Here is a 15,550-nt window from a genome sequence, read left to right as displayed (position 1 = left end):
CGAAGTATACATGACGGGGTGGTCCGACATACTTTTTTTGGGTTGAAAATTTACACGCTCGGTATTTTTTTTGGGTCAAGGGATCTGTCACGTATTTTTTTCAGGAGCCCATTATCCCTTCATATAAAATAAGTCTCTTTCATTTATACACTGCACTGTTCCATTCTAACTGCACGGGAGTATTTTGCTCTTGTGTTGTACGCGGCGATTTCTTGCTAAGTTAACCTTGATTTCTGTTCGATCGTGCTAAACAGAATATAGGATCCTGTCGATCGGCTGCTTGCATAAAGCGATGACGTCATCACTTACACGTCACCGCTTAAAAAAAGGAACAGAAAATATTCCGCTGGTACGGTAGACGGTAGTTGGCATTTTTACATTTACATTGACATATCTGTAAACAAGCCGAATAGCTAAGCATATTTCAATCTATAGAGGTTATCCCGTGCTAGTTTTGAACGGAGGCCGGTAGCACTAAGACTGTAGACTTTGTGAATGAAACCCTATAACGGTGCGATTCTGTAATTCTTGTAATTTGTTGTCCGCTAATTCGTCGCTGGGACCGTTGCACACAGCGGAACAATAGTCAAAAATTCCTTAGAGCATTTTGTTGCAATCAGTCAAAAAGGACTTGCTTTTTCATAAACTGAATGAAAAAGTATCCGAACTACTTATTTAGGCAAATAATTGTAAACCTCCGGCAACTGCTAGAAAATTTTAAATGAAGTTAAGTGCAAAGGAGAAAATTTACTTAAGGGCTCCTCCTTCCACAATGCCACTTACCAAACTTTGAAGGGATTGCCATGAAGAACCACAAGCACAAAAGAGCTGAAACTTGTCCTTATAAATTATCAAAGCTCCTTCTCCGCTAACCCACAGAAGGGTAAATGTCGTTTGTCATAAAAGGGATATTGCAATGACTACCAAAGTATGTGGTAGTAAGAGCCTGTTTGCATGGCTTTCTTAGTAAAAAGGGGGGGGGGGGGGTAACCTTAAGCCAAGTGGCGCATACTGCCGGGGCTTATCCTGGTTTCGATAGGATTGTTACTACTACTCCCTGGATGGCCTGCTAGTCTAGTCCATCGCAGGGTTACACCTCCCCCCAGCATTATTTAGCCGATACCCATTTATACACCTGAGTGGACAGAGGCACTATGAGAGAAAGTGTCGTTCCTAAGAACACAACACAGTTACCCCGGCCAGGGCTCGAACCCGGAACATCCGCTACGGAGTCCGGCGCGCTAACCATTAGACCACTGCGCCTCCCATTAATGGGAACCAAAAACCAGATATAAGTACACAATTCAAAGTAAAAACGTATTTTCAGTGTCGTGCATTACAACCAATCAGCTCCAGATCAACAAAAACAGTTTATTAGACCATTAATTTCACAATTATAATTCTTTAAGGTCTCCGCACACGTGGGGTCAAGACGAAGGGACATGTCGCAGCGACAAAATTATGTGTTGTTTACACTGAGAGGACATGTAGCACGGACGTGTAGCGGGAACATGTAGCAGCGACAAAATCACAATGTGTACACACGCAAGAAAATGTAGCGACATGTCCCCTCGTGTGTGCTGATAACTTTTGGCGCGTGCAACACGAATTCTTGCAACATTTTGTCCCTGCAACATGTTGCACGCAGTCCAACGAGTTGAAATCCGTGCAACATGTCGCTGGGACAAAACTACCGCAAAATCGTCCCTTCTACATGTCCCCTCAGTGTGAACAACACATGATTTTGTCGCTGCTACATGTTGCTGCAACATGTCCCCACGTGTGCGGAGACCTTTACAATAGTTTGATCTAAACTAAAAAATTGGAAACCGGCGATCCAATGTATAAACTTAAGAAGGTAAACAAGTTGGATGGCTGAAAAAAATATGTATTTTAAAAGTAATGGATGCAAGTGTAAATGGTGGACTATTGGCTTTAGATTAAACAGTAGAAACAATATGATAAAAGAAAAAACAATAATAACAAGCATACATAGTAAGGGCAATTTTTTTTAATACAAAGGTAGACCTGGATTACAGTTGTGTTTACTAGAAGTATTGCAATAAAGAAAAATAAAAAATATTGGTAGATTACCACTAGAAAACTGAAAGTTTGGAGTCGAATGAGATCGTGGAACTTTATTAATTGGAGCTGGGCAAAGGCATTTCTTTTGTAAATTTTGAAGGGGCCAGCTTATACTATTTCATGTTGTTTTTGGTAGTATTGACCCAAACAAGTAAACTACAAGAAATAAGTAGACCTTATCAAAGCATTCCTTCATCAGTCTATAGATAGATAGATAGACAACTTTATTTAAAGAGGGTAGCACGTAACAGAAATTCTGAAAAACCTGTGGCCCTCTATTTTTTTAAAAAATTACAATTTCTAGAAATATAAAACTAATTAATTAATCTTAATAATCTAATTACAAAAATTTAAACTCTAAAATTACAATAATTAATTTAAAATACAAATGATTTGTATACTACTTCTAATTACAAATATCTTTAAAAATGCTAAAAAAGGAAAGAAACGCACAGCTTCGAATCAACTATCATGGTCGATAATAGACCTTATTAGCTACGTATGTAAATTCCCCATTGTAGATCATGTGATGTTCTCTAGTGAATTGTTCCTATGTCTATCTGGAAATTATCCAGTCATTTCCACGAGAATTTGTTTGAGTTTGAAAGAAAAAATTCTCAAGGGTAACATCACGTGGTCTACAATGGGACAACAAACAAACGAAGCTAAAGAGGTCTATTAGGCTGAGAATGACTAGACTAATTGTTTTGGCTTAACTTAGTAGCTGTTTTATTAAACCCGAACATGAAATATCGACAAAACTGAATTATTTGACGGTTTTGTTAATACTTTTTAGACATATTTATGAAAAATCGCTCATGTGCTCCAAGGACTATCGATAGATAGTAGGTACCTATATAGCCAATCAGATTGCGAGTTTGCCAAGTGGCGAGCCACTGGGTTATGACAGGAGCCCATTACCCGGAGCGAGCAACCTCCATACTTCGTCTATGAAATGGCGTTTTCACAAGTAAAGGTATTTTTAGACATGATTTTCCCGCTAATTGATTTCGTTTTTTATAAGAGACTGTTGATACATAACTACAGTACCTCATCCAAATGGGAAGTTAACCCGTGGCGGGCACATGCAAGGAATCTTCTTTGGTCTTTCTAACAGCATTCCTCGAGCGATGATTTCAGTATTTCCTCGCAAAGCAGTAGCTGACTTCAACGGAAACAGCAATTTTCACTGAGAAAGGCTTGGCTAAAAATAACTTTTCTTTTGAAAATGCTGTTGCACAAATATAATGGAAGTTGCACGCCCCGGGTAATGGGCTCCTGGTTATGCTAATACTAAATACTTCAAGGGTCTTTACTTTTTACCCTATTTTCAGACACATGGGGCTGTAATCGGGACGAGGCGAACTTAAACTGGCGAAAAGGAACGACATTTTACAAGAACCTTGTCTTGTATTGTAAGCTTTCATCCCGCCGATTTTGCCAGGTTCATTTCGTCTTACACGGATTAACTGCCCCTGGGTCTCCGAGGATGCTTTTATCCAAAGCAGAGAACATAATTTTGTGCAATTGTCATTTATGCAATTATTAAAAGTATCATATTTCCTACAGTTCTACAATTGTTTTCATCAGGTGGCATAGCCTGGATTACAGTCGTCTCCACAGGAGAAATTAAGGTTGCATGTTGCAAAAATGCCATGCTATTGATTTCTATTATGATTTTGCTAGAAAGCTTCTTAAATCACGCTTTCACTGGTCAAACCATTTCCATTATGCTAAAAGCTCCTAAAGAAAAACTTATCAGATTATTGCCCCCGCAGGGTTTTGGCCCAGAGGCCAAAACCCGAGGAGGCATCATTGAAGTCCCCGCGTGCATATATATATAAGGGATTAAAAAATAGAAGATATATGAAGAAATATACAAGAAATGTATGGTAGTATGCGAGGCGATCCCGATTTGAAGAAACTAGGCGCGCACGGTGGTCTCGGTTAATTTTGCGGCAAGCACGCAAGGTGTTTTGGGTGTTTTCGCCGCCATACTGCGAGCAACAAGCTGAAGATTTGCGACTCAAACGTCTCATGAATATCTCATAGCCTGCGTTGCAGACGAATTAAACCCCGAGGTTTTGTGAGACGTCCGGCTGCAACGGAGGCTAACGTCTCAAAGTTAGATAAGTTCGCTGAATTGAAAGACTCGCTTGTAAACCGCGATCGGTCAAACACAAATCACAACAGACCGAAAGACTTAGTCACAATCAAAACAGACTACCCAGCTGCAACGTACAACTGAGATTTGCCAATTCTCGACGAAACCCACTCCAGAGATTATATTCAATTGTAAAAAAGATTTTGCAAAAGGGATTGAGTACTGAGTTTCTTTAAAAGAGGTGAGAAAATTTTGCCGCATCTTTGACAAGTCAGTCTCGATCAGTTGTCAAGACGAAGCCTGTGGTTTCCGCTTCCATGCCAAGAAAATTTAATGAAAACAGTTAGCTCCAGTTGTTCGATAGTTGTTACAATCATTTTTTTCTTAGAAACGAATACGAGGACTTGACTATTTCCACCGAGAAAAAGTTACTACTCAAATCGATACCGCTAGACACTAATCGCATTGTTTCCTTTTGTTAACTTTTCACTAATAAGCATAAGTTGTAAGATGTCTCACGGCTATAAAAGCACTAGAGTAAACATCCAAGAAAATTTCACATATTCACGCCAAAGACGGACGGTTAATAAAAAGTTTCCATGCAGCCGCAAAAAAAAGACGACATTTGCAAAATCAAATTCAAAGCAGGACTAGCCAAAAGCGGGGGCAATGTTAGTGAGAACTACTCCTAGTTTTAAACTGGTTTTTCAAGTTCCTCAATAATCTCTTTCATTTTTGGTCTCGCCTCTGGTTCTGTTTGCACACATCCCCGTATGAGGGCACGAAGCAGGCGGTTTTCCACCATTACAATTTGTTGATCACGCCTTTCAGGATTTGGCAATTCCCGGATGCACATTTCACAGAGTAGAACACCAAAGCTGTACACATCGACCTAAAGACAACAACAGATTAAAAAAAAAATTAAATGCTACGCTGGTGATATTTATATTAGTATAAATATTTATTATATTATACATATTTACATAGATAATTATATAATTTTTTTTCCTTTTATACAGTTTTACGTTCACGCACACGTTTTAACGAGCGCTTGCGCTCCTAGGTGTCGCGTGGGTAAATAAAGTATTGTTGTTGTTGTTGTTGTTATTTACTTCCAACAGGCTAGCATTTTACGTTCGCCTTTGCAACACCAACAGCGACGGATAATTAACACAGTAACCTCCATTTGCCTTCAAAACTATTTCTCCTCACTTAATCCCATATAGAGTACCGTTCACACCATTCATAGATTCGTCCTATTAGTCCGTGAAAAATTTTCTGATATCTCAAAAAACACATGTCTAATGTGACTTCGACAAGTGAGAGATTCTTTAGCGAGAAAAGTAAACGTGGTATTTCTTTACGTTTCCTTCCACTGTCTTTTTCTTGAAGCTCAAGATTAAAGCTCAAGACGAATCCGTGTATATTTCCGCCCAATGGAGGTTATTGTAGTTTTTATCTTCTCTTCTAACTTATTTTTCGAGTCATCGCACGGATCTCTCATTTTGTTTCTACTGTGTAAATATAACTGAACTGAAACTTTGCAAACTGATGGAATATATGTTAAAACAAGTGATAGCTAACCTTGACTGTTTGATTTGAAGTGAGTGCTTCAGGAGCAATGTAAATCATAGCTCCAGGGGCAACTGTCATGGTGTGTTGCATGAAATTAGCAGTACCATAATCTGACACTTTGCCCCGCCATTGGTCACCCTGTCGCCATAGCAACACATTAGCACTACTGATGTCTCGGTGAATGATTGGAGAAGGCTTCTTTTGGTGAAGATAGCTCAACGCTCGAGCCACATCAAGAGAAATTTTGGATATTTCTGTTGCAGAGAGAGGCCGTTGCTCTAACAATGATCGTAAACTTGATTCCATGAGCTCTGTTACAAACAAAGGACTTCCCTCGTCATTTGTTGCTCCGACGAACTGCAACAAACAAGGATGGCGGCATCTTGAAGCAATGTCCATTTCTCGTTCAAACAAACTTTGGTTGTGAGGAGAAAGAATCAACTCGTGGATTTGTTTCACAGCTACAGCACAGCCACAATACTTGCCCTCGACAACACTTCCCCAGCCTCCCCTACCAAGGAGTTTATCTGTCAGCTGAATTTGATCACGAGAAATGACCCAGTCAGGGGTCTGTTGTCGTTGGCGTTCACTCAGTGCTTGCCGAGCTGTTGACAGAGTTGTCTCCATTTCATTCAGTTGCCGATCTTTTGCCCTCAGCTGTCCATCTTGTGTAGAAACTTGTTGCTGCAAATTAGCAGATTCTTGTAATTTTTCCCTTAAATGTACTTGTACATTTCTCAACTGTTGTTCCATTGTCCTAAGCTGTCTTTGTAAATTATCCTCTTGTTCGTCTTTCTCGATCAACTGTTGTTCCATCTCCCTAATTCGACTCCGTGAGTTTTCTTCTTGTTGGTCTTTTTGCCTCAGCTGTTCACACAAGTTGGCCTCTTGTAACTCTTTTTCTCGCAGTTGTTTTCGGAAATGCGTCAACTGCTGATCCCTCTCCCTCAGCCTCTTATGCAGGTTGGCCTGTTGCAACTCTTTACCTCGCAACTGCCTTTGAACATTTGTCACCTGCTGTTCCCTGTCCCTCAACTGACTTTGTAAGTCTTCTTTTGGATCTTTTCCTCTGTCAACTGTTGGTCAAATATTCGAATTTAGTAATGCTTAGAAAAGGTTTGCATTCTTTGCCTTTCAAACTTAGCAAGGATAACTACATTGCACATGTTTTCTTCTCTGATTACACTCGTTAACTTATTGGGTGGACAGTTACTTTGATTAAAAAAAATGACCTCGAAAACTGTCCGCCTATTGAAACACACCTGTCATTCCTCTTTTACATTGTATTATAGAATAGAAGTTCTGAAGGTGTAATTTTTCTAAGATTTGTACAACTTTTAAGGTTTTGGTGTATGGGTGATTTTTTCCTACTGAGAACGTACGTTCAAAGTATTCTGGTGGGACAAGTCCTGAAACTATAGCGGGACAGTTTTTTCTGCGACTTGCACTTGCGCGTAAGTTCTGGAAGTTTCTGGTATATTACCATCAAATCATTTAGTGATACGAGACCTTTTGAATAAAACTCCTGTGAACAATGGGCTTAATCCAATCAAAACTTATTGTAACCTTATAATTATGGGAGGCGTTTTCTTTTCCCGCGTAGGTCAAATTCAATCTCGAGCAAGCTTTGAGACTTGTACAATCGTACTTATCATCATCATCATCCTCGATGTCGTCGTCGTCGTCATTATTGTTATTAATATTAATTCATGATTTACTTCACAGCACTTAACTTGCTAGTAGCAACTTGTAGTTATATATATATAGCGGGAATTTTTCATTCTGATAGAACATATTGCTATATTCTCAGATGTGAAAGAAGAGATACGTCCAATCAGCAAACCACCCCTTACCGGGCAATTTTTTTTTTACGCCCACTTTAGACACTTAGTTTTTTTTTTCGAATTTTATGAAAGAGGAAAAAGGAAAATGTTCAATATAATGTACCCCGGGGTGGAATGAAGAGCGAAGTGTGATACCGCTACGCCACCGGGAGCCGGCTCCCAGAATTCGTAAATTTTAACTATATATCGTGTTTCCCTTACAAACAAAAAAAACAGGCTAACCAAAGTGCATAGTAGGCTAACCGAAGTGCATAGTAGGCTAACCGGAGTGCAAACTAGGCTAACCGAAGTGAATAGTAGGCTAACCAGAGTGCATAGTAGGCTAACCGGTATTAGTTACCAGTCGACGACCGTAAGTGGCGGCCATCTTGAAGTGGGCGTAAAAAAAAATTGCCCTTACCGGTAATCATAGTCAGGTACCCAGGAGTCCAAAATGTGACACCCACGGGCATTTTTGTCTGATTTTTGGCAACATAGCTATTTTTACTAAATCGAGTACGCTGATTTCGAAAATCAATGTTGCCAAGCTAATTCTTGCGTTAAGATGATGTTTTGATGCATTTAATTATGACGTCATTGTTCAAATAAGGAATTTTCTTTCCTTTAGCTATTTTAAGCATAATTCATCCAAAAATTCGTTCAAAGCATTATTAGTATACTGTAAAAATAATTTTAGGAATTTTTTGACACTTTTTATACCGTTTCTATGAATATCAAGCCGTCCAGTGAGAATTGACCACGCCCTCTCATAACAATTCACTTTATCACGGGTATAGTGTTAACATTTTGTTGAAAAATAAATGTGATTCTTGTATTAATAGAAGGTTGTAATTGAATTGCTCCACAAACATCAGCGATGTTTGGCATACACCATAACGACTGCCTTTATCCACAAAGAGAGTGGTAAGGAGAGATAGAAGCAAGATAATGAATCTGAGAATTCTCTAAATTCCACACAACAAATTCGGGTTGTTCTTGTCACAGACAAATGAGACATTGCAAAAAATTGCCAAGAAAGATCTCGTGACTCTAGAAATAAAACAAGATCTTTCGTTTGGACAGACTTAGCTTGAACGATTCGTTAAATGGAGGCTACTATCTTCAGACAGAGAGGAAGAACGGGAATGGAAGAAGGGATGGAAGACAAACTTTCGTGACCCTGTTCGCAAGAATAATCCACCTCTATTTGTCAGCCTTTATGAAGTCAAAAGTGCTGCAACTAGCCCCAAAAAGAGAAAGACTTTAAATTTGCATGGAAACCAGAGTATTTTATGTTGTCTTGTGACGGTGTTTGAAGGCAGGCGCGAGATAAACATGCAAGCCATATTGTAGCATCTGAGGTATAATGCCGGTGCCACTGTTTCTCGCAGAAATGAACCCCACAAGTATGAAACAAGTCAATTTTAGCAGATGTTCTCCGAGAAAAGGTCAAGTACCTAGAGTCAGTTTGTTCTTCGATGGCTTTGCCCTGGTGGCAGCATACTAATTATGGTGGCAGCTATTCGCAAACCAAAAAATGCAAATGCTTTCGGTGGCTTTGCGGAATGTTACGTGACACTGTTTTACGGAAAGGTCCTGGATACCAGAGGATCGATGTGTTACTCGATGGGAGGCACTCCATAAAAGTAACGTCAAGACGTCGACGCTCCGAGAACACGCGCGGCCTGTGAGCAGAGTCATTGAAGTACGTAAGAGAGGTTCAGTTGCGGACGATGAAGTGGCGAGCATTTTTGGCACTAGGAGACAACAAAGCGGACTTCGCACGGATTCTCTCAGATGAACTTATCTCGCAGGCACTGACTCTACAATCGTGGTATATCTGGTGGTTTTTCATACGAAGTGGATTCTGCTCAGATCCTGGCCTAGATGTAGCCTTTTTTAGATCCAACCAAGGGGAATCCGATACGAAGTTTGTTAATAGTTTCCACTCGAGGCACAGACTTGCTGTTACTTCGAATTCTCCTGGCACATCGATCGCGCTAAGTTCTCATCAACAGTTTGGGTTTGGGCAGGAACTTCAGAGAATCCAACGTAAATACCTTTAGAGGATGTCTCAGTAAATCTTCTTGATAACTCGTCAAGTTCCATTGTTACCATCTCACACCATCACCGGCTGTAACAGCACCTCTTCCATCTGTGGTGAGTTTTCACAGAACACTTTATTCTTTTCTGCTCGGTCGGCGAAGATGTCCTTGAAGCTGACACCTCCGCAGAAAACGTTTGTTTGTTGAATTTATAATATTTATGGGCCTCTTTACATGAGAGTTTTTGTCCCGGGATGACTTTTGTCCCGGGATGAATTCATCTCGGTGTCTGGTCATTGTCTTGTTACTGTCTACATGATTTCGTCTCGGGATGAGTTATATCGTCCCGGGATGAACTCATCCCAGGACGATTTCATTTTTGTCCTAAGCACCGGGATAAAATGTCATCCCGGAATGAAACGTGACAAAAAACGCCATGTTAACAGTCTTTCCGGGATGAAATGTATTGTAATGTAAGCACGGGCGCGATGAACTCAACTCGGGCGGGACGACTTACGTCCCGGCATCTCGGGATGAATACGCTCATATAAAATGAAAACTTTTCCATCTCGGGTTGAAATTCATCTCGGCTCTCATGTAAAGAGGCCCTAAGAAATCCGATCTGACCACTGGCTATATATGTGCCTCTTCGCTATGAATTTAGAAAAAAAGCATGTCATGTGCACTGGGCTGTGTAGATGCACCAAGACCGACGCTAATTTCTATATCAACCTGTGCTAAAGCGCTTTAAAGAAACTTGTTAAAAAGCAATATTTGTTCAGCGTTTTTGAAAAAGTCACAGAAGATATATTAAAAATATTTACAATATTGTTATGATCATTTTGAATTCGTTAATTTTACATGCGTTCAACCAAAGTCTTTATCATAAGCCTATAACAGACAAAGTTTATGTGAAATAAGTTAGATTCAGCAATATACAAGACAAACAAGAAAGTTTTATCTCTAAACTATAACAACGATGATATATTACGACATTAACTATGATGTTATTTCCATTTATTTTACCACAAAACTTAAACGAAATGCTGAAACAAGGGAAACTCGATATATGAAAATTGTAATGGCGTCATTCTTGATGCTCGCTAGTTTGTAGCTTCAGCGTGGCAAGATTACAACATTTTTCTTTCTTATTGCAACTATAGCGATTTGTAAATACAAAAATCGCATTTGTTCTTTGACAAAATAACAAAACTACACCCGTGATAAGGTTCCCGTGATAAGGTGAATTATGTATAAGAGGGCGTGGTCAATTGTCACTAAAGGGCTTGATTTTCACAGAAACAGCGTAAAAACTCTCAGAAAATTCTTAAAATCATTTTTATAGTACACTAGCAATGCTTTAAATGAATTTCTGGATGCATTATGCTTAAAATAGCTAAAGGAAAGAAAATTCCTTATTTGGACCGTGACGCCAAAATTAAATGCATCAAAACATCATCTTATCACAAGAATTAAGCTTGGCAACATTGATTTTCGAAATCAGCGTACTCGATTTAGTAAAAATAGCTATGTTGCCAAAAATCAGACAAAAATGCCCGTGGGTGTCACATTTTGGACTCCTGGGTACCTGACTATCATCTAGAGTATTAATTCCAGCTAGGTAATGAAAAACATCGTTTTTCAAGCTCATGTATTTATATGCTCCCGTTTCTACTCAATTTTTGAACGTATTCAAATCCCAATATAGAACGCAATTATTCTAGCTTTCCCCATCGTACAGGGTAGAATCTACGGAGTGTTTATTTCTGATATGTCAAAATGTTTTTGTAAATATCCGCACAGCGTAGTATCCTTGCAACATCAACGACTACAAGTAAATACTAGTACCTAGTAGTAATCAGAGATTACCTGACTGCGTTCGACCCAAGATAGATAAAAGAAAGCCAGGCAGAGGCAAACGAAAGATCACCACTAGCGGCAAAGAGAATGCATGTAAGTGAGAGAAGAAGCACGTCATGCAACTTCCAGGAGGAAAGATTGTGTGACGAGCCCCCCCCCCCCCCCCCCCATGCATCCTAACTTATCGTAATTTGGATTTTACAGAAAAAGCCATTCAAATGACAATCGGAGGGAACCATGACATGTCATTACAAGCTAAGTATAATTCATATTGCCTAGAAGTAGACAATATGAAGGCAATATGAAGGTGGAAAAACTTTATCAGGTGACCACAGCAAGGCTCGCTTTACACTCCAATGACAGAAAGAAGACTTACCTTTATGCTCCATTTTCACATGAACATCTCCTTTTCCGGCCTCAGAAGCATTGATAGTAAACCGTGTGGGCTTGCCAGGCTGTACTCTTGTTGGTTCGACCCCAGGCTCTGTCACTTTCATTTTGGATGCGTCAGACTTGGGCAAGGTGGCAACTTTGAAGGGACGTCCAGGAACCTGTTTGACGCTGACATTGTGGTTCCCTGAAAAAATTACGGAACAATAATTATCAAATGGTTATGAAATGATCTAAATAAGTATATTAACTTAAGGAGTAGCCAGCAAGTTTCCCTGCTACTAAACTACCTTTATGACGGCAAGGAGTGCAACAAACCAAAGAGAATCCTTTATGAAACAAGACGACTTGATCGTTGGCATTTTTTTTATTAAGGCGTAATCAAGGTAAGGGGTTGACGTATCCTGGTATGCTGTTTACAATAAATGATACTTGCTTTAATTGGTGTAGACTTTTCAAAACCTTGGCATAAATGTACAGTCAAGTACATGTATGTACCTTCAGCTAGGAATACAGTCATGGAATACACCCTGGCTGATATAATTTAAAGAGCATGACCTTATTAATAAACCTGGTTTTGTAAGTTTTCACTGTTCCAGTTATCACGTAGGTAGCCTGTGTGGCAGGCATTCAAAGGGGAGAAAGCGGGAAAAACAAGAAGCATAAAGCAAGATCAAGAAGGAGGGAAACACCTGCAAGGATGTTATTGTTTTTGCCCTTCCGCTCCCAAATTAAGTATGCAAACTCGATTTGCATTGGTAATTAATACCCTGGGGATTATGCAAATGAGCCAGTGCTATTCCCAGTGCTCGCTCGTTCAACATGGGCCTTAGTTCCGGCCAATTACTAGCTAGAGTTGTAATTCAGGCGTGATTTTTGTTATCTCCTTTGGGAGCGGCTTTCTGTATATAAATAAACATGGTACAGGCAAATGTGTCCAGTTTAGCAGCAAGTTCCCGCGGACATCCCTGAAGTGTCGCCCGCTCCTGCTTCAGCAGGTGCTGTTCTCACTCCAGTTGGTGAAGAAATTCCCGCCGATGTTGCTGCCCCACAAGAGGTATTTTTCTTAGGTCTTATAGTTCTCTAAGGCTAGGTTTACACGTGTCATAAGTTTTCCTTAGGAGTTTTATGGTATATCGGTTTTTTATTGGTTGTGGTCGACTTAGGATAAGTTTTAGTGTTCTTTATTAATGTGTTAGTTTCCTTTATTCTTGTTAGATTAGCCGTCGTTTTATCTTCGTTCTCGACTCTAATTCTATTCACTCGGTTGTGGCCAGGAAAAATTATTTTATGAGCCCGGTAGTTGCTTATTGGTTATGTACGTGTCAGTGTATCTTTGTTTTAATTTGATTTTTTTGTTTTTTTCCCGGTTGGGACCGAGAGAAAAGTTTTCTTATGTGCAGTTTGGGTGGCGTTGTTGTTTGAAGATGACAGATGCTCAGTCGAAACATGTCTTTGAAACTTAAAAAATTGTCGTTTTTCTTAAAAACTCAAAGAACATTTTAACACTCTTAAAAAGGGGACTGGTAAGTGTGCGGATGTTTTGGTTTCCCTGCAACTGGTCCATCAGCTTGCTTCCGCCCCTTATCACTTAAGAGACCCCTTTTCAATTCTGGCGGCCCTGCAAAAGCTGGCTGACGAAGCACGAGTTTCAAATGACCCGTCTGCAGCAAGGTATGAAGCGATCCTCTACCAGTCAAGACCGCTATCCTCCTCCCCAGATTTTGATGACATCATTACCCACTTCATTGGTAGTAAGGAAGAGAGTGAGGTTTCCAACTCCATCGCTAAGATGTCAAGAAAACGGGCCCCTAGTTTTCATCTCTATGCCAGATGGAATTCACCGCGACCTTCGGCAGTTAATGTAGTACGCGGTGTTCTGCATGGTCCTCGTGGCTTTAGAGCCCGTGGCGTCTGTTTCAATTGTGGCCAACGCGGATACTTCAAAAAAAATTGTACTTCTTTTTGATTATGAGGTGATGTTTTGTTCTAATAAAAGAAGCTGTATGTATTTTTTTGTTCTATATTTACTTTGTGTTGCTCCCCTCTTGCGTACCAGTTTTGTCGTGCCTTGGGTGTCGGTGTCTAATGCCTTTTATGCCTCTTTGAGGTTGCTTTAGGCCGGCAATTCTGGTGGACTTCCCGCCTGAGTTAATGTTTTCTGTCAGACCCTCCATCATTTGGAGAACGTCTACGTATTTCCTCCTTTGTCCTTAGTTGGGATAGTGCTTCAGTTTCTAGCCTCTCAAGACTGTCCCTTTACCATTGTCGTCCCTGACCCTCACCCCTGTCGTAACTGGTGGCCTATTATCTTGGGGCGTGCTCAAGATTCTGTCCGCCTCTGAGCTCGAGACGACGACGACACGCTCTTGTTCCCCACTTCAGTTGGTGCATTCCTTTCTAGTCCTCTACCTTGGGACATTTGGGCATTCAGAGTTTGTTCCTAATTCCAATATTTCCGTTTAGGGCGCCTTCTCAGTTCCTCAGGTCTGGCGCCCAGCTGTAAGATATAGTGAATGCTTGTATCCAAAAAACGACGACTGTTTTCAGTTCTGCCAGCAATGTGGGTTTCAAAGATATCCTAATCATTTGGGTCACTCCTCCAAGAAGCTTAAAATTGACCTCGTTCAGATAGACGCCAGAATTAAAGAACTTGACTCCGCCAGAGCCTCTTAGATCTATCAACGCCAAATATCGCAGTTGGAGACTGAGGTTTCAGCTTTGGCTTCCTTGCAACCACAGAAGACTTTGTTTTAGGCCACACGGTTGAATATCGTTAGATTTCTAATCTGGAAAGATGCCAAAGGCAAAACAATGGTGTACAACAGTTCATGTCAGTTTCTTGGTCTACAGGGTAAACAGGCCTGTAATTGACCTATTCGGTTATCTGCTGGTACAGTGGACTCTCTCATTGAGCAAATTGCGATCAATTTTCAACGTCTTAGGCCGTACTGGTGACTGGGACGAACGCTTTGGTTTTAGAAACCCTGCTTCGCATTTATCGGTTAAGCAAAATCCCAAATCTATTAAGTCAGAACAATTACAGGTTAGAGTATTTCCAAAACAGGATATCCCTATTTTTTTTTTGATAAATACAAGAAAATTGTGTACCACTTAAGGAACCTTCTTCTAAGTAACAGCATTTCTCCTTCAGAACATTACATTTACGCTCGAGATCTTGCGTTTTTCTCGCTCGACTTTTTCTCTGGTGACAGCGCATCAGATCTTGCCAGAATTAAGACAGTTGACGTGTTAAGACACCCTGATGGTTCTAGCCTCCTGTTTCACAAACGCGTGGGCAAAACGTCGATAGGTGCATAAGTTTTATTGTAGTTCTCTCTGAGCATCTTTGCAGTGTTTTATCGCTCTTCTGGACTTTGGTTGGACAACTACTGGATCCTTCGTGCCCACTCCCCAGCATCATCTGATTCAACAACAACAGACTTCCCACCTTCTACTTCTTGCAAAGCCTCTGCTATTCCTGATTCACCAGCATCAAGAACAGCAATACCAGCAGAAATGGCTTGTTCGCTGCAATAGCTGCGGGTTGTAATTTGGTTACGGCTTATGGATGTGTTGCCAAGAAACCACTGTTCAATCCTTTGGTGTTCCCCGGAAGATAATCCGACAGATGTCAGCTCAAACATCTTGTCAAGAGATCCAATTGC

At 40.4% G+C, this 15,550-nt stretch overlaps 1 pseudogene across 1 annotated transcript in view; it reads right to left on the bottom strand.

The window, feature by feature from the left end:
• Positions 1–2,540: 2,540 nt before the first annotated feature.
• LOC144651466 (uncharacterized) overlaps positions 2,541–15,550 on the bottom strand; it is a 31,440-nt pseudogene continuing 18,430 nt past the window's right edge. Inside the window, exons 4-6 of the transcript XR_013570323.1 lie at positions 11,869–12,069; positions 5,774–6,840; positions 2,541–5,081 (exon numbers count right to left, since the gene is read on the bottom strand). The product of XR_013570323.1 is annotated as an uncharacterized LOC144651466 (transcript). The remainder of the gene's footprint in view (positions 5,082–5,773; positions 6,841–11,868; positions 12,070–15,550) is intronic.

The sequence above is a fragment of the Oculina patagonica genome, chromosome 4 (genome assembly GCF_052425735.1).
Source record: "Oculina patagonica isolate OP01 chromosome 4, crgOcupat, whole genome shotgun sequence".
NCBI lineage: Eukaryota > Metazoa > Cnidaria > Anthozoa > Scleractinia > Oculinidae > Oculina > Oculina patagonica.
The sequence above is the reverse complement of the archived record's forward strand: the minus strand, read 5'-3'. Positions and strand labels throughout refer to the sequence as shown.